This window comes from Opisthocomus hoazin, chromosome 7 (assembly GCF_030867145.1).
Source record: "Opisthocomus hoazin isolate bOpiHoa1 chromosome 7, bOpiHoa1.hap1, whole genome shotgun sequence".
Classification (NCBI taxonomy): Eukaryota; Metazoa; Chordata; class Aves; order Opisthocomiformes; family Opisthocomidae; genus Opisthocomus; species Opisthocomus hoazin.
In genome coordinates this window covers 73,238,681-73,257,325 of record NC_134420.1, presented here as the reverse complement: position 1 = coordinate 73,257,325, position 18,645 = coordinate 73,238,681, and the positions used below count along the sequence as shown (strand labels likewise).

The 18,645-nt window shown below is 54.5% G+C and overlaps 1 protein-coding gene across 1 annotated transcript in view; it reads right to left on the bottom strand.

Moving 5' to 3' along the window:
• The window catches only part of MDGA2 (MAM domain containing glycosylphosphatidylinositol anchor 2), a 436,731-nt gene that overhangs the window by 417,696 nt on the left and 390 nt on the right, over positions 1 to 18,645 (bottom strand). The gene's annotated exons all lie outside the window — the stretch shown is intronic.

Sequence of the window (18,645 nt, the reverse complement as noted above, 5' to 3'; positions counted from 1 at the left end):
CAGCTGGAACTTCCTCTGCTTCAGTTTGTGCCCTTTGCCCCTTGTCCTGTCGCTGGGCACCACTGGGACGGAAGGGACCTTTAGAGGTCAGCTAGCCCAACCCCCCCACAGTGAGCAGGGACATCTCCAACCAGACCAGGTTGCTCAGAGCCCTATCCAACCTGGCCTGGAATGACCCCAGGCATGGGGCATCCACCACTTCTCTGGGAAACCTGTGCCAGGGTTTCACCACCCTTATAGTAAAAAATTTCTTCCTTCTATCGAGTCTAAATCTCCCCCCCCCCCCCTAGTTTCAAGCCATTGCTCCTTGTCCTATCACAACAAGCCCTGCTGAAAATACTTTCCCCATCTTTTCTACAGGCCCCTGGCAGCTGCTCTAAGGTCTCCCCACAGCCTTCTCCTCCCCAGGCTGAGCAGCCCCAGCTCTCCCAGCCTTTCCTCCCAGCAGAGGGGTTCCAGCCCTTGAACGGCCACTGCTATTTTGTTAATAGCAAACCTGGAGTCACTCAGACAGGGCTATTACTCACCTGATGCACAACAGCACAGAGGTCTCAGCCCTCTCCCACCCGCCTCCTGGCTGACTCGCTGCGCTGACTTGGGTGGCTTCAGGGTTTCCTCTCTGTACCCTACTGTGCCAAGACAAAACTCAGGTCTCCCATGGTACGCAAGCCACCAGGACTTACTGCCTCAAGAGCAACTTGCTCACAGTAGCAGCTCTGAACACAAACACAACCATCTCATGGCAAGGCATTTCATTAAAACCTCTCCCAGCCTGGCCAGCTGAACACCACGCAGATGTGGCAATACATCAGGGAGCAGAGGAGCTTCAGTCCCATCTAGATGAGCATTAGGAGCAGCAGTGGCAAACTGAATTCTGGGAAGAGAAGGCTGTTATGTCTTCCTCACTCCCAGCTACAAGCAGTTTTGCTGCAGGCAGCAGACTGGACATTTTTGCACCAAGACAACCATACAAAAGCTCCAGAGTCTGGAGCTGCAAGTCTCTTAAATGCAAATCCTGTTTGCCATATGAACACTGGGTCTGCCCCACGTTTGCAACTCCTGTGGTGGTGACCAAGACTACACGTGCCCTCACAGATCAACCTGCCACATTCATCTCCAGGGCAACAAATCTGGCTACCAGCCCATAACGAACTGGTCGCTGCACTGAAGGAACCTGCCAAGTAAGCTTCAAGTACTTCTCACAAGCATCAACCAACCAAGAGGAGGAAGGTCTTCAGACACAGCAATACCCACATCTAAATACCACCCTGTTGTGTTTCCACATCTGACATTCACCAGCTCTGTTCTACGGTTCACCAGACAGCTTCTCGTACTGGCAAGACAGCACTGTCCGCAGGTAGCAGAGTACCCAGTTTTCTGGTTTTCCCATCCATATTCACCATTACCTGAACAGCTCCTGCAGAGCACGTGGCACCGCTGTTTCTCCAGAGCATCAGCTACAAAAGGAACATCAGGAACTATGCAAGAGTGAAGGAGTTCAGTCCTTGGCAGACAAACACAGAAAGGACAGACTCGCACTTACTCCTTAAACACACTCATTTCTAATCCTTGCCGTAAGTCTATGCATCACTCCTACAACTTCCCATAATCCTTAAAAAAACCACACAGAAACTCCTCTCCCTTCTCGGTGACTCACCACACCAGGGAGAGGGCTCTCAGGGGGCTCCTACACAAGTGCTGGGGGGATGGGAAAGCCCATTAGTGAAATCCCATCGGACTGCACGGGATGGGAGTTTAGTTGCAGGGTATTGGTATTACACTTCTAAAAGCCCCTGAAGTTTGAGGGCTCTACTTGCTGGAGTACTGAGTAGCTGTGGGCAACAAAACATTCTCTATGAGAACATTCAGCAACAGTAAAATTTCCTTTTTTCTTTTCCAAGTGCCTGAGGTAAAGTTAAGCTTTCCTATAAGGCAAAACATATACATTAATTAAACTAACTAGAAATGTGAGAGCTTCTGCCACAGACGAGCACTCTCATAGCTTATTAGCAAAAAGCTCTTCATCCTGGTTGACCACAGATTACAAAGCAGATCTTCTGTTTGTATGGAAATAGGTACTTAGCTAAGAACAAACACTGGCTGAATGTTCACAGCAGCCCAGGAAGACATCGACACCAATGCCAATGAAGTTGTGCCCCACGAATACAGAAAAGGCCCATTAATATGCATTAACCATCTCAGTCCTGCTTTCCCCCAGCACAGACATCCCAGCTTCTGCACGGGAAGGGACACCTCAAACAATTGCTCATCCACATCACCATTACCTTTACAGTCATGTGCAATAGATTAACTGATAATCAATTAATTGGCACTGCAATACAACAGGACACTACAGGCTAGACAAAACCCAGCGGGCCTCATGAGCTGGACCTGACCTCTAGCCACGAAGAGCACCAAGTGCTCGTTTGAAATAGATCCCTCCAAATGTCACTATCACAGAAGCTGATAGCACAGGTATAATCATATTATAAAAGAAGAAATTACTAAAAGTGGACAGATTTTTTTGTGTATGACTGGAGACCAACTCATTTCTCATTGACCTAAGACTTGGGACACACCGTACCAGGCGTGGCTCACTACTACGTAAGCTCAAGGGGGACATTTTTCCCCCTACTCCCACAAAACTTATTTCCAGCAACAAAAAAAATAGGAAATTCCAAAGCCTGACACATTCCATAAATTCCCGACAGCATTTTTGAATAACTGGAAAACATTTAAATGTTTTGACATTTCTTAAGCAAAACAGTTCAGTTTTTCATTTTGAAATACCTATTTGAGAACTCTCTTCTGTTTTATATTAAAGCACTCCTGCAGGCAAAAAAAAAAAAAAGCCAAAACAGAATAACCCCTACCACAATTCTGACTTCGTCAAAACACTCTGATCACCTGGGATGACTCCTTCAACTCTTAGAAATTCCCACTTATCCAAGTAAACCACATATTTCTCCTTTTGCCCCACATCCAGTCTCAGTGAACTTAGACCAGGCACATGCCAGAGACCCATCTCTCCTTAAAGCACCATTCTTCTCCCCTCCTCACTGGGATTCAGTCAAACACCACACACGATAACCTGGGGAAGCACACGGCAGATCAGGCCCCGATGCAGTGCTGGGACCAGAGCATCCCCACAGACACACCACAAAGCTACTCCAGAGCCCACAGAAGAACTCAGCATCACAACAAAGAAGCCACCTCCCTGAACACATTTTAATTTATTTATACAGTGCATACAAGAAAGCACCGGCTTCCCCCACACTCTTTTTCCTCCCCCCACAGGCAAATGAGTCATTCAAATGAAAGAAGAGTAAAAAAAAAAACTTACATTTGGAAGAGGAGAGTAAGTGGAGCACCCTGGCTTTGCCAGCTCCCTCCAAAGCTGCTCACAGCCCCTGTGGGAAGCAAAGCAAGCTGCCAGCCTGGCCTTGCTTTAAGTAACGATCAGAATTAATTACAGCTGTGGGGCTGCAGACGTGCCCCTTATAAACAGCTCTATAATTGGCCTTACATTGGCAGCCTTGTTTATGTGTAGAGGAGAAAAGTGAGGCTGTGCTAAATTTTTGGGGGTGGTTGCAGGAAAGTGGCTGATTTACCAAGTGTTTGGCAGTGATGGGGGGGAAAGGGGGGGAAAAAATGGGGGAGCAGGCAACGGCCCTGGGTGGCAACTGAAATAATGAGCTGTCTACATGGCAGCTGGGTGCCTGGGGTGCTGTCAGCTGCACGCTGTTGTGATGGTTCTCTGCTCCCTGCATCTTACCCCTCCACCAGAGACACAGCACCAGGCTTGCAGGGGAAGGAGGACTTCTCAGGAGGTTGAACGCTTCGGCAAAACTTGTGTTGAAACAGCTCCTGTGGCAACGCTCCCTCAGCTCTTTGACCCTTGCAGAGTAATGCTGCCAAGACCACTTTATTGCTTTGTATTCCATCAATACAAGCAAAAAGGGGAAAAAAAAAAAAGCAAGCAATCCAACACTCAGAAGAGCAGAGCAACTCCGCCCTCAGGAAAAACAGCAATTAATCAGGTGGGCAGGCTAATGAAGCCTCCAAACCCTCCAGCTCCTTCCACCAGCAAACAGTCATCTATCTGTTAATTCACAATCCCAGCCCCTGAGCCCCGAACTGTAGCGACCTTCAAGTTTCTACCTCCGGGTGAAGCTGGGAGCCGCTGGTGCCTTGGCCGGGGTGGTCGTCAACACGATGGAAGTGGATGGTTTGAGGGAGGTGGGGATGCAGTGCAGGGATGGGAGGGGGGACACACATGGACAGGAGGGGACCACCACCGTCTTCCCTCTCCTCTCGCCGTTCTCCTGCCCCTCGCTTGCAAGCTTCTCCCCTTTCCAGCCCAAAGAGCCACACAGAGCAGGCCAATTGTACAGCTGGGATGGTAAGGATCCTTTTTTTCTGACTCTTGGGGAAATTCAGGAGTTTCTCAGGTACACAGCTACTTTTTTTATTAAATACTATTGTTACCAGTGCAAATAATTTGCCTAGAAAAGAGGTCACATTTACAAGAAAAGGGCTATTGAGGCAGGAGGCGCTGGATAAAGCGTGTGAAGTGTTGTTGTAAACATTATCTCAATGACTTTTTATTTAATCAGTTCATCAGATTGGCTCATCCTTCTCCGAAGGGTTGGGTTAGTCTAATTACAGAATGCAAATCACCCCAGCTCTCTCCACCGCCTTACTCCCACCAGGAACATTTCAACAGCCAGCACTTGTTCCAGCACCCATCATGCTGCAAGCATATTCACAAGGATTTAACAGCGGTAAACGAAGATATTCAATGGAAAATCCTGCAGTTGAAACAGCCCTGCAAAACCCTCCTTCACACAGGCGAGGACCTCCTCCCTTCAGGACCCCTCTGAGCTGCTCTGAGACATGCCATCTCCATCAGGCTCGTGAGCAGTTATCATCCCACCTCAACCAGTCCCAGCAGGGTGAGCTGGGAACACAAAACAGACTTTTCTTGCCAAGCAAGAGTCAAAGCATCGGTCTGCTCTGTTTGCTCTTGTTGCCCCACGTTCAGAGGAAGGTCTTCTCATCCTAGCGGAGATGCTCAGAACACTTCGCCACTCTGAGGAAGGGGACAACATAGAGTTGGTGTCGTCAGCAAACTTGCTGAGGGTACATTCTAACTCTTCATCCAGGTCGTTGATGAAGAAGTTAAACAAGACTGGGCCCAGTACTGACCCCTGGGGGACACCACTTGTCACCAGCCTCCAACTAGACTCAGCGCCGCTGATGACAACCCTCTGAGTTCTGCCATTCAGCCAGTTCTCTATCCACTTCACCGACCACTCATCCAGCCCACACTTCCTCAGCTTCCAGCCCAGAGAAGAGCAGGTGAAGACACTAATCGCTATCCTCACACAGCAAATGGGTGGTCATGGAGAAGACAGAGCCAGTGTCTTCACAGAGGTGTGCAGTAAAAAGAAAAAGATGTAGGAAGGGAACTTGTTGCTGGGTATAAGGGACAAAATTTTCACAAGGGGTTTGGCCAAACGCTGGAACAAGGACCCAGAATGGTGTGGGTGAACATCTGCAGAGATGTTCCAAACTGGACCAGGCAAGGCCCTGAGCAACACATCCCAATGGTGGAGTTGGCCCTGGTTTGAGGAGGGGTTGGACCAGAGACCTCCCAAGCCCCCTTCCACCCTACACGATGCTCTCATGGTGCAATACTTTAAAGTTCATGCCCCCTGGACACACCAGCTACCCTACAACACGACGCTAATGAAAAGCTAAGGCCTGAGTTTCCAAAGACCTGGACCTGGAGCAGACTAGTGTGTAAATGATTAAGCAACTGAAAAGAATGACAAATCATTGCAATTGTGCTCGGTGGACATACAGTCTTAGTCCCTGTAATAACGGCAGTGACCGCGCGGCGCTGCAGAAGGAACACTTGCGCCGCGGTTTTATTCGCCCAAAGTAGGTTATTGTACAACTGTGTCAAGGTGGCTCCACAAACCACCACCAGCAGAACAGCAAGGGATGACTTCGGGAAAGGGAGGAAACCAATGTGAGCACTAATCCATGATGATCTCATCAGGGCAGCTCAAAATAGCGAGACGGTCAGCAGGACTTACCCGGAAGCCTGTCAGGCTCCCAGCTGACCAAAAAGATTTCCAGAGAGCAGACATGGACCAGCGGAACGAGCTACCCAACGTGGAAATCCGGATGCCCATCCCAGCGGGGTCGGGTTTCTGGTGACCTGATGGAAGGAAGCTGTTTAATGCCTGTGGAGACAGCAGAAGTAACTGCTCTAGACATTACACAGATAAGAGGTACCTAAAATCAACATCATTTCCATAACCTTCCTCCCAGGCTGCTCGCGGAGGACTGCCAAGCACAGTAGCTCCAGTAACATCTCATGATGTTACCTCATCTCTCTGGTATGGAAAATACTTTCAAGTTCAGCAGTAAACTTCCCCAAGGCTCGAGTATTCATAAAACAAGGACTGCCCCAGTAAGGTTTAACTCCAGTTTGAGAAATAAGACAGCAACCTAGAATATTAGTCCGGGTATTGACAGCAGCGGTGGCTGCGCGTCGATGCAGTATGGACACTTTAGGGGACCTTATAAATGCCTCTAAATATCTGCAGGGTGGGGGTCAGGAGGATGGGGCCAAGCTCTTTTCAGTGGTGCCCAGTGACAGGACAAGGGGCAATGGGCACAAACTGAGGCACAGGAAGTTCCGTCTGAACATGAGGAAGAACTTCTTCCTTCTGAGGGTGACGGAGCCCTGGAACAGGCTGCCCAGGGAGGTGGTGGAGTCTCCTTCTCTGGAGATATTCCAGCCCCGCCTGGACACGGTGCTGTGCAGCCTGCTGTAGGTGACCCTGCTTCGGCAGGGGGGTTGGACTAGATGACCCACAGAGGTCCCTTCCAACCCCTACTATTCTGTGATTCTGTGACACGCCTTGCCCTGCATGCCGGTGGAGCAGGCACAGCTCCCACCAACACCTCCACTGGAATGCAGCATCCCAGCGCACCCCACCAAAACACGAGGATGACTGACTGCTCGTCGGTCGTTGGATGTAAGGCTTTTATCTCCCTGCTTCTTTGATCCCTGTCTGGCAAATCCACAGCCGGAATTAGTCAGTGAAATGATGTAAGGAAGAAAAAGCCCCGGCAGTTTGACGTTCAAGATGACGGCGCAGCTTTTCTGGCTGTCTCCAGAGGCCTGAAGGCTCCCAGGTCGGTGCATCGAGGAGAGTTAGCTTTTACCTTCACAAATTCAGAAAGGCTCGCTTTAAAAGGGACACCAGTGCCGTCTGACAAGTACCCTTGGCCTAATTTTGCTGGACCCGGACTCTCCCACATCTCCCACTCCACAGGGAAGAGGACGGAGATGCTAAAAGCCATCAGAGACTCTTGGTAAGCATCACACAGACCGGGCATCTCCACCAGTGACGGAGAAGCACCAACGCTGAGCTGCGGGCAGGCTCAACCCACCATCCAGCCAGTTCCCCAGGTCTTCTTACCAGCACACCACCAAAGCTCCTCTCGCCTTTCCAGAGTCCTCCCGACCATCACCCAAAGGAGAAGTCTCACTGGTTACTGGTACCATTTCGCTTCTAATTACAGCCCTGGCAATCAGCGTGCTAAATGCTGCCCTCTCCTCCGGTCCTCTTGGTGGTCCCAGCGACTTTGTAGTTCCCACACGCTGGGCATACTCCACAAAACCATTTTTCTCAACTGTGGGGAAAACAAATTATTTTAAAAATCATAAATTGTAAAGAAAATTGGTCATTTTCATAATTTTTAATGGAAACTGCACTTCTATAGGGAAGGTATGCTCACACAGACACTCACTAATTTGACCACATTGCCCAAGTTATTTCCACACAGTACAGACACGACAAAGCAAGGCATCGACGAGCAGCGGCCACGTGTGCACCAACTCCAACCTGCAACCAGGAGGTTGGACACCTCACCAAAGCACGGGTGCAACCTCTAACGCACCCCGGTCCAGTGAGACAGCAGCTGTGACACCGAGCCTTGCGCAAGCCCACGCCGATATTCGGGATACAGCCACTCCAGGCTCCACACAGCCTCGCCAAAGCCACAGGTGGATCACGCCAAAACCCATGGCCAAGCTCATAGCAACCACAGTTCAGCCTTCTGGGTGCTTACTGAAGCATCCTTACCGCCTCAGAAGCTCCAGGAACCGTCCTCGATGGCGCTGGGTGCAGTGGAAGAGCAGGATGACTTACGAGCCCACCCACTCGCACGGTGCAGAGGGGTACACGACGCTGTAGCGTGTTGGGGAACACCGCAGGTACAAGCTATGTGGGAAGGGCAATGTGCTTGACAGAGGCATCTCAGCACCGTTGGGTGACTCGCTCTTCTTCCCCAGACATTCAAATGCTGAAGTACTGGGCAGCCACATCCATCAATTAATAAAGAAGTATGTTATGAGTTGAAAATCACTACAAATGTCACACAGTCCTGCAAACAAATACCAGCCAACCGCGTGGCAAAAGCATCCAGAGATGAAATCCAGCATGTGCCATCACTGCACTCATGAGCACCGAGGTGTCCCTCATCATTCAAACAGCCCTCAGGAGCCAACTAGGTGAGGGGACTGGAGCATCTCCCCTGCGAGGAGAGGTTGAGGGAACTGGGCTCGTTCAGCCTGGAGAAGAGAAGGCTGCGAGGGGACCTTATAAATGCTTATAAATATCTGCAGGGTGGGGGTCAGGAGGATGGGGCCAAGCTCTTTTCAGTGGTGCCCAGTGACAGGACAAGGGGCAACGGGCACAAACTGAAGCAGAGGAAGCTCCAGCTGAAGACGAGGAAGAACTTCTTCCCTCTGAGGGTGACGGAGCACTGGCACAGGCTGCCCAGGGAGGCTGTGGAGTCTCCTTCTCTGGAGATATTCCAGACCCGCCTGGACAAGGTCCTGTGCAGCCTGCTCTGGGTGACCCTGCTTCAGCAGGAGGGTTGGACTAGATGACCCACAGAGGTCCCTTCCAACCCCTATTATTCTGTGATTCTGTGATTCTGTGTCCTGACATGGGATGCTTGGGTGTCTGGGGTGCCTGTGCCCACCCACAGTCTGGGATGTCCCAGCTCCAGAGCTATCCCATGGGAAACCGGACACAGATGAGGCGTCCGCAGGGACCAAGGAGGCTCACGCTTGTATCTGATGGGTGGTTTTAATTCAACCCGCATTACTGGCTTTTTAGGAGCCGGCAGCTGGCTGTGTCTCCAGCCCAGTGACACCCTGGGGTGCTGGTGACGGGTGCCAGGTAGACCTGGGGGACATTCAGGGAGGCCTCCCATAGAGTGGGCAGTGGGATGGAGGGTTTTCTTCACAGGCTTTTTGAAGAGCCCTGCAAGGACTAGAGGAGACCTAAAAGGCACAACAAAGGCAGCAGTAGGGTGTTTTCTTCACCCAAAAATTACAGCTGTCTCCTTGAATTCTTCCTTCATGAAAAACTGCCGGGTGCCACCCAGCAGCCCGGTGAAAGCCAGGGGAGCAGCTGGAGGATCACACCACGTTGCATCCTCCACACCCCGGCCGGGTATCGCAGTGCCCTCCTCGCTCCACCATTCCCACCCCGTTTCCCTTCACTCCTCCGCTGGCGCTTACCGCTTCTGTTAAACGAGAGAAAATATTACTGCTAGCGTGGATTTGCACTGCTAACAGGCTAAAGAGAGAAGTGCATGTTGAAACACAGCTTGCACTTGCTTGCCTAGCAATTCCAGCTCCGGTTTGACTGTGGTTTTTTAATAATTATCTTTTCATTCTTCAAATCCACCTTGGATGAAATGTGAAAGGGGCCAGAGGAGAAAAGGGGCCAAGGAAAGGATGTGGCTCTTCCCTAAGCCAAAGCCATGGCCATGCCATGTGGCATGCCTCTGAAGAGCTCTACTGGCACCAGAAGAAGGTTTTCCCACCCCGCCACAGCACCCCACAACGCGAGGAAGAGAGGACACCTCCTCCCCAGACCCCAGTGCCTGCTTCCACCCCCTCAAGCCCAGCCATGGACAGCCCCCAGCATGGTCCCAGGCTTGCTCCAGGGCTGATCTTTCTCTTCCACCCCATCTTCCACGTGGCCTTCACCCAGCACTGCTCCCGTGTCTTTGGTAAAAATCAGGCTGGTGACAGTGAGGGTTGGAGCAAGCATTTTTCAGCAAGGTGTGAAGCTGCCCGCTCACCAAGGGCTGCATCACCTCCTGGTCCTCGTAGGCTCCAGGCATGGGGCATCCTGTGCCCAGCACCCTCCTCCACCCACCTCCTCACACCCTGGCCACGCTGCAGGAGCTCCTGGTTGCTTCTGCCCCAGCCCTGGCCCCAGCGGTCCCTCAGCCCCCCAGGCTGCCTGCTCTGCAGAGCCAGCATCTTCCAGCGCAGTCTTACAGCACATGAGGGATAACCAGCCATTTCATCCAGTCACAACAACACTTTTCCAGGTTACAAAGTGACTGCTCAGGCAGTGGGAGTTCTCCATTTGCTGGTGCCATGAAGCCCAACAACGTGGCTCCGACAGAGCAGCCAGCACTTCTCATAGAATCATTAAGGTTGGAAAAGACCTCTAGGATCATCGGGTCCAACCGTCCACCCAGCACCACCGTGCCTGCTAAACCATGTCCCCAAGTGCCACATCTACATGGTTTTTGAATCCCTCCAGGGATGGGGACTCCACCATTGACCTGGGCAGCCTGGTCCACTGCCTGACTGCTCTTTCAGTGAAGAAACTTTTCCTAAAATAAAGAAATTTTCCACTTGGTGAGACTCTGCCCAGCCGCTGCATTTCAGAGCATGGCAGCCCTTGGCCCCAGTGCCTCCAGAGCCCCGCTCCCAGGGTACCTGGGCACTGCTTTCATTTTGAAGCCAATGGGACTGCCTGCCAAAAACCTGGCTGTGAACTCCCCAGCAATGTCTGCCACGGCTGGAACAAGGTCTGTTCTGTACGACACACCGGAGAGCCCACCGAAAGTGATACTGCAGGTGTTACACACACACAGAGTGGTGGAAGGGACCTTTTGGTGCCTTGATCCCATCTCCTCCCTTCACACACTGAAAGTTACCTACTGGTGTACATCATACACAGTGTTTTAATCATTTAATGTATTAATAACATAATTAAAGTCCAGACCATTTGCTAAGTAACATATATAACTCCGATCACTGCTTTGATATATTAAAAATTCATTAACTGCTTCCTAGAGTTTCAGGCCAGGAGAGACAGTGGGTCTCATCTGGGCTGACCTCCCACATATCCATGAGCCAGAGATTTCCCTCAGCATTCTCCACCTGTATCGACCTCGCCAATTTAAGAAGCAATATTTGCTTGTATATCAAAGACGTTTGACACCCGGGAGTCCAGCACATTTCTCGGTGAGCTGCTCCAACAGCTAATTACCCCAGCTGTTAAAAAAACTCATCCTTATTTCCACTGTGGGCTTTGGTAGCTTCAAATGTTTGCTGTTGGCTCCTCCAATTCCTTAGGCGACTGCTTGGAGCTAGCTCTTCACCACTGCCCACCTCTTCCTCCCTGAGATAATTAGAACATAGATTTATCTCACTTTTTAACTACCTCAGTCACTCTTAACCGCCTTAATGCATGGAGCTCCTCTGGTCCCCCCTCACAAGACCTGTTTTCCAGATCACAAAGCTCCCTGGTACCCAAAGACACTGGCAACAAGCAAGCAGGACAAACAGACATCAAAATCAAGGTACATGCTGCCAAGAGCGATGTGGGCCTGTAACGATGTTCAAGGCAACCGCTTGGTCCTTCAACCTTTCATGGATGCAAGAAGCACTCACAGAAGGAGTCATCTCCCAAGGCTGAGCCACCGGTCTGCTCCCGGGCAGCCACCATGTCTTGAAAGCAAGTTCTCCTCCCAGAAAAGCCAGGCTTCAAAATCCGCCTGAGCATAGCGAACCAACCTCCCTCCATTTTCACCTATATTTAGCCAGGCCATTATTTATGGAGATGGCAGGAAATTTTTCAGCCGGATCCAAACATAACTCGAAAATTGAAAGAGGGTCTATAAAAAGATAAACCGAAGGACCTAACGGGGAGCCGGTCGTGGGGACGCGCCGCGGCTGCAAGGGAGGGCTCTTCCAGCCGGCGAGCGAGCAGCAGCACTGCCAACGCCGATCGCGTTCACTGGGTCAGACCCCGGTCATGGGGACCGACGGAGCTGCCTTCCCTCAGACGGCCGCCCTCAGAAACCCCGTTCTCCAAAAACAGAGGCTTTTCCAGATTTAAGAGACATGGTTTAAAAAACAACTCATGGCCCTGAGCCCGCCCGAGTCGGGGGGAGCGACGGCGTCCTGGCACTGGCAGGGGAGGCAGGGAGCATCCTCCCCACTGGCATCTCCTTCTTGCGTGTCCTGGGGCTGGGTGCCTCCATCCGAAGGGGCTTTTTTCCGCTGGAGGAAGGGGATATACTGCAGAAGACCGAGCGCCCTACAAGAGTCTACCTATATACACACGCATGTATAGGCTGGCACTGCAATGCCTGCAGGGAGCAGATAATCCCTTCACCAAAGGAGGTCCCAGAAGATAACTGAGGAGGGCAGAAGATAGAACTGAGCTTTAATCATTCATCTGTTCCCTTCCTCCCCAGCACTTCATCTGACTGATTCTAATTAAACTGGATTTTGCTCTTCTGAGCCAGGAGAGCTTTTATTTTATTTGTTTAAAGACTGTTTCCTTGCCACCAGATCTCCTCCAAATCTCCCTCACACAGAGTCAAAGGCAACATTCTGACCAGAGATGCACAGAGCATCAGCTGCTCCTGGGAGGAGGAGACGTGCCGCGACGGCATCCAGCAGAGCATGGAGGCAACTCGCTGCATGCCAGGAGGATTGCTCTGAGCTGTCACACACGTCCCGGGACACGTGAAACCTGATGGAAGTTCCTGCACCGATTCAGCGGACCTGGAGTCAGGTTTAACCTCCTTTGCTGATCTTCCCCAACACATCTGAGCATGGCCAGCAGGTCGAGGAAGGTGATGCTGCCCCTCTACTCTGCTCTGGTGAGACCTCACCTGGAGCACTGCATTCAGCTCTGGAGCCCTCAGCACAAGAAGGACATGGAACTGTTGGAGCGGGTCCAAAGGAGGGCTACAAAAATGATCCAAGGGCTGGAGCACCTCTCCTATGAGGACAGGCTGAGAGAGTTGGGCTTGTTCAGCCTGGAGAAGACAAGGCTGTGGGGAGACCTGATTGCAGCCTTTCAGTACTTAAAGGGAGCCTGCAGGAAAGATGGGGACAATCTGTTTAGCAGAGACAGCAGTGACAGGACGAGGGGTAATGGTTTTAAACTAAAACAGGGTAGGTTTAGGCTGGATATAAGGAAGAAATTCTTTACAATGAGGGTGGTGAAACACTGGAACAGGTTGCCCAGAGAGGTGGTGGAGGCCCCATCCCTGGGAACATTCCAGACCACGTTGGACAGGGCTCTGAGCAACCTGATCTCGTTAGCGGTGTCCCTGCTCGCTGCGGGGGGTTGGACTAGATGACCTCTGGGGGTCCCTTCCAACCCAAAACTTTCTATGATTCTATGATTTCTATGATCTACTATTGAGCACTTTTACGGTTTGACTCTATCCGTTCGCACCCCTCGACCCCAAACAGCTGCACCCCAGGGCAAAACCAGCCCCCCCGAACGCACAGCCCAGCCCGCCCGGACACCGGATTCCCTCGCTCCCGCGCTGCCGGGCCCTTACCTACGGCACAGCCGAGAACCGCGGGAGCGGAGTCGATCCCAGTCCCTCGGCTGTCGGTAAGAGGCACGACGGCTGCTCCCCCGCCACATCTGCACGCTCCCAGGTTTAGCAGCTGAAGCCGAAGTTCATCTCAGACCACTGCCAAAATCCCAGTGTAAACATCCGCGGCGTGCGAGGGAGCAGGAGATCCCTCTCTCCGGGGCTCAGTTAAGAGTTAAAGCTCTCCAAGCTCAGTTGGCTCCTGTCAAACCTCCCGGAGCGGGCGGCGGAGGAGCGCACAGCTGCTCGGGAACGCCGGCCCCTGCGGCACCGCATAATTCCTCCCCTGTTCCCGCAGCCGCCGCGCTTCCCTCGCACAATGTCCCGAATTGTGCGGGGTTAAACCGGCCCACACAACACCCGCATTCACGCCCGGCCGAGGCGAGCAGGAATGCCCTCCATCCCCGCGGTGACATCTGGGGCCGGCGATCCAGAGGCTGTGCCCGCGCCGGCAGAAACGGGCAACAGGGACAACGCTCCTGCTCCGAGTTGGGTTTTTTTCTTTCCCTCCCTCCTTTCTTTCATCCTTCCAAGCCACTCGTTCCACCAGGGCAAGGCCAGGTCAGCAGCAGCACACAGGCACGCTCGGCTCCAAAGCCAGCAGTCGCTAATCCCGCCGGGGAGCTGAGTGTACCACAAAACCATCGTCATCTTCATTACAAAGCGGCAGCCGGCGGCGACGGAAGATCTTTCCCGACAGCGTGTGACCCTGCTCCACCTCCCCGGGGATCCAAAGCGCTTCACGAGACCCCGGTCAAGCCGGGGTGGAAGGGGTTTGGGTTCCCCATTTCCAAACCTGCCTCTTCAGAAAACATACAACTGCAATAAGAATTCAGTCCGTTGGATAACATTTTATGCTTGGCACAAGGACTGAGGACAATCTCTGTGACATTTAATACCATAAATACCTTCGCTTCCACGTTACTTTGCACCAGCAACAAAGCCTGGTCATTCCCTTCGCTACGGTTGCTTCTCCCAACGCTTTGCACGCTCCGGGGCAGAGCCTCGGGGAGACTCTGGCGTGTCTGAGCACAGTGGACACTCATTACGTTTGTGACCACTTGCTTTATGGCTGTCCTAAAGCTATCTGCAGCCACAGGTGGGGTGTTCAGCGCTTTTCATTGTAGGAGCTGGGACAAGACACAGTGTGGGGGTGCCCACACTTTTCCCTAAGACACTCCTGGTGTTCACCTACATGAAAAACTTCTCCTCGGCAGCTGCCCTACTTATTTCCAGCTGAAGTCACAGGAAAATAACCAAAAGCTCGGCAAGGAGTGGGTAAAACGTTCTCCAGCGGCCACGGGGAAACCGTGCCGCAGAGGGGGCTGCGCCGGGTGCTGGGGGGGGGCTGCACCCCCCTTGTGCTCAAGACCCCCGTGGGTGCAGAGACACCTCGCCCAGCGCTGGTGCGGTGACTTGCGTGGTCTGGAAACTGTCGCCCAGGGTCGGAAAGCATCAGCTCGAACACCGGAGCAATCGCTCCTCGCGGTCCTCCCACCACCTTCTCCCCAGGCACCCCTCTGGCCCTCGCCCAGGACCCCCCGGGCTCTTCGGGCTCGGTCCAGGCATTCACTACGCTGCTCCAGGGGACCCCCAGGGACACGGCGCATCTCAGCACCGGAGGGTCCCCAGCGAGCCCCCCAGCCGGGGGAGTTCGGCACCGGGGAAACGGATGGGGAAATCTGCTCTCCACTCTCACACAACTCCCACGTTATGATGAGCCGACGCTTATCTGCTTAAAAACGCCGCGTGCCCACATCAGCCTCCTCCTTTAGCCATTTCTTCTCTCGTAACTCAGAATTTGGCGAGAGGATAACCATCATGTTCTGAATACCTGCGTTTTCTGCTTTATTAACCATGCAAGTCATGCATAATTTAAACGGGAAGGGAAGCGCATACAGCACTTGAGTTTTTCTAAAGATTATTTCGCCAGGAAAACAAGCTGGGCAAAGCAGAGCTGAGGAACCGTGCGTCTCGCTGGGGATTTTAGCAGCTCCGCTCCCCTCCCACCCCCTGCAGAAGCAGCAGCGTGCGGCACGGAGCAGGGGACGGCGGGCACCGGGCAGCCTTGCGCCTGCCCTGGCTCCGTCACTGAGCTGCTCCTCAGCCTTGGGAAACCGTTCCCACGTCGGAGCCTCTGACCCCCCCCAGGTTCAGCTGTACGAGCCCCCGGCTTCCTAACCACAGCTTTGCTGTTCGGGAGCAACAGAGGGAAGTTAAGGGCGAGACGTACAGCCAGACATCACAGGACATTAATTTGCTATTTCCTATGAACTAGGAATAAGCAAATGCGCACCATTTATTTTGCATTTAAAGGCAGCAAAACAGCTCTCGAACGCTGCTGTTCCAGGCACCGGGCAGAGCTGAACCGTCCCTCCTGATACCTCACCACAGCGTCAGAGGGGAGCATCCAGGAGAGCAGCCGGGGCAGGGCACAGCACGAGCGAGACCCCGTCCCAGGCACCCAGGTCCTTCCGTGGATGAGACACAGCCCCAGAGGGAGGAACCGGGGAGAAGTCCGGGGTGGCACCTGAATGACGACGGGTCTGAGCGACCTGCAAAGCAGCGAGTTCTCCGTGCAGGACTGGAGAGAGAGGCAGGGCTCGGGGACGATGGCCAGGCACTGCAGCGTGCTCCCTCGCCCCGAAGCAACACCCCGAGCCTTCCTTACGGAGGAGGCTGCTGGGGCTCTGCCCGCTCCCAGGAAGGACCCCGGCATTTCGGATTATCGGCACACGAACAGGGAACAAGTGGGTTAAGTCAGCAAGACATCCTCCTAACTGCTCCGTTCTTGGAAGCAGAGCTGTGAGGATCTTGAAATCATCAATAAGGGACAAAAAAGTTGTTCGAATCCCACAGGCTTATTTTCCCGAAGCAACAAGGAGTAAGCAGGTTCCCTCTCCCAGGCTGGGGCTCGCTTTTGCTAACGTTAACTCAGGGCAGTACCTTCAAACCCTCCTTTCTCAAAATGGCCCTGGTGCACAGAGCGGGCTCTCCCAGGCTCTCCAGGCTGCCGGCGGGCATACCCTGGGCTTGGCTGGTTTCGGCAGAACGCTGCCCGCTTTCTCAAACCGACCTTCAAGAGTCGAAGAAGAAACACAAAACCACACGAAACGGGGTTCAAATATAGCGCAGGCACATCTGACCGGCTTCACACCACTCCCCCCACCCCCCCCCCCATCACCAACCCTTCACCCAGCAGCCTTAACCTAAATAAGGCGTCACATTCCACCGGATGAAAACCGCATCGTGGCCAAACAAAAGTCTTACTACGGATCCGCACGATGCCGGCGTTCAGGCCAGGGCAAGAGCTCCCTTTCCCGTAGGCCCCCAAGAACACGCTCTGCCTGAACAAGCCCTCTCCTACTCAGCAGCTGCTATTCCAGCGCATCCAACAGCCCGTGCCTGGGCGGCGGGGAAGGCAGGGAGCCCCGGCGCTGCCGGTGCCGAGATCTGCACGTCGGTACCCCAACCGCCGCGAGCGGAACCCCTCAGATAAAATATCTGAAATTTTGAAATATTTAATAAAAGGAAGGGGGGAAGTACATCTTTAACCGGGGCTGCCTCGCTGGCGGGAAGCAAAGATTTTAGTGGCTGAAACAGGCGCACGGGCTCGAAGGAGCAGATGCCAAACGAAGCGTTTACTGGCAGATTCACCAAGTCTCCTCAACACCCGGTACCGGAGCCAACGCTCCCAGCAGCACCGCACCGCACCGCACCGCCGAGCCCGGCCGCGCCGCTCACAACCCCCCTTCCCCAACCCCCCCCCCACCGCCGGGCCGGGCCGGGGCAGCCCCGGGACTGGGGCGGCACCGGGACTGGGACATCACCGGGGCTTCACCGGTACCAGGGCATCACCGGGGCATCACCGGGACCGGGGCAGCACCGGGGCATCACCGGGACCGGGGCAGCACCGGGGCAGCACCGCGGCCAAGGCATCACCGGGGTCGGCACAGCACCGGGACCGGGGCATAACCGGGGCCAGGGCATCATCGCGGCTGGGGCGTCACGGGGGCTGGGGCATAACCGGGGCTGGAGCATCACCGGGACTGGGGCATCACCGGGACCGGGGCATAACCGGGGCCAGGGCATCATCGCGGCTGGGGCGTCACGGGGGCTGGGGCATAACTGGAGCCGGGGCATCACCGGGGTAGGGGCATCACGGGGCCTGGGGCATAACCGGGACTGGAGCATCACCAGGACTGGGGCATCACGGGGACTGAGGCATCACCGGGGCTGGAGCATCACCGGGACTGGGGCATCACCGGGACCGGGGCATAACCGGGGCCAGGGCATCACCGGGGCCGGCGCATCACCGGGGCCGGAGCATCACCGGGGCCAGGGCATCACCGGGGCCAGGGCATCACCGGGATCTGGTCATCACCGGGGTCTGGGCATCGCGGGGGCCGGAGCATCACCGGGGCATCACCGTCGCCGGGACACGGCCGGGGCCGGGGCCAGCGCACCGGGCGGCGTCCCCACCGCGCAGCACCGCGGTCCGCCGGGGGGGGCCCCGTCTCTCCCCGCTGCTCGGCTGCGGGCTCCGCCAAAACGGGGGCAACGGGGGGGGGGGGGGGGGGGAGAAGCAACACGACCCGCGGCCCCCGCGCCGGACCCCACGCAGCCCGCCCAGGACCCGGGTGCTGAATGCGGGGCAGGGGGTGCCACCACCACCCCCCCCCGCGTCGGGGATGTGCAAGTCACTGCCGGGGGGGGGGGGGGAGCGGGGCCTCGGGGCGCTTCCCCTGCGCGCCCGCCCGCACCGCGGGGACCGCGCGCCCCCGGCGGAGCGCGGCGAAGTTTGCGGTTCGCCCCCACCCCCCCTCGCTCCGCGGCCGCGCGGGCGGGCGGCAGCGCCGCTGCCAACAAGTGCGGGCGGCCCCGCGGCTTTCCGCG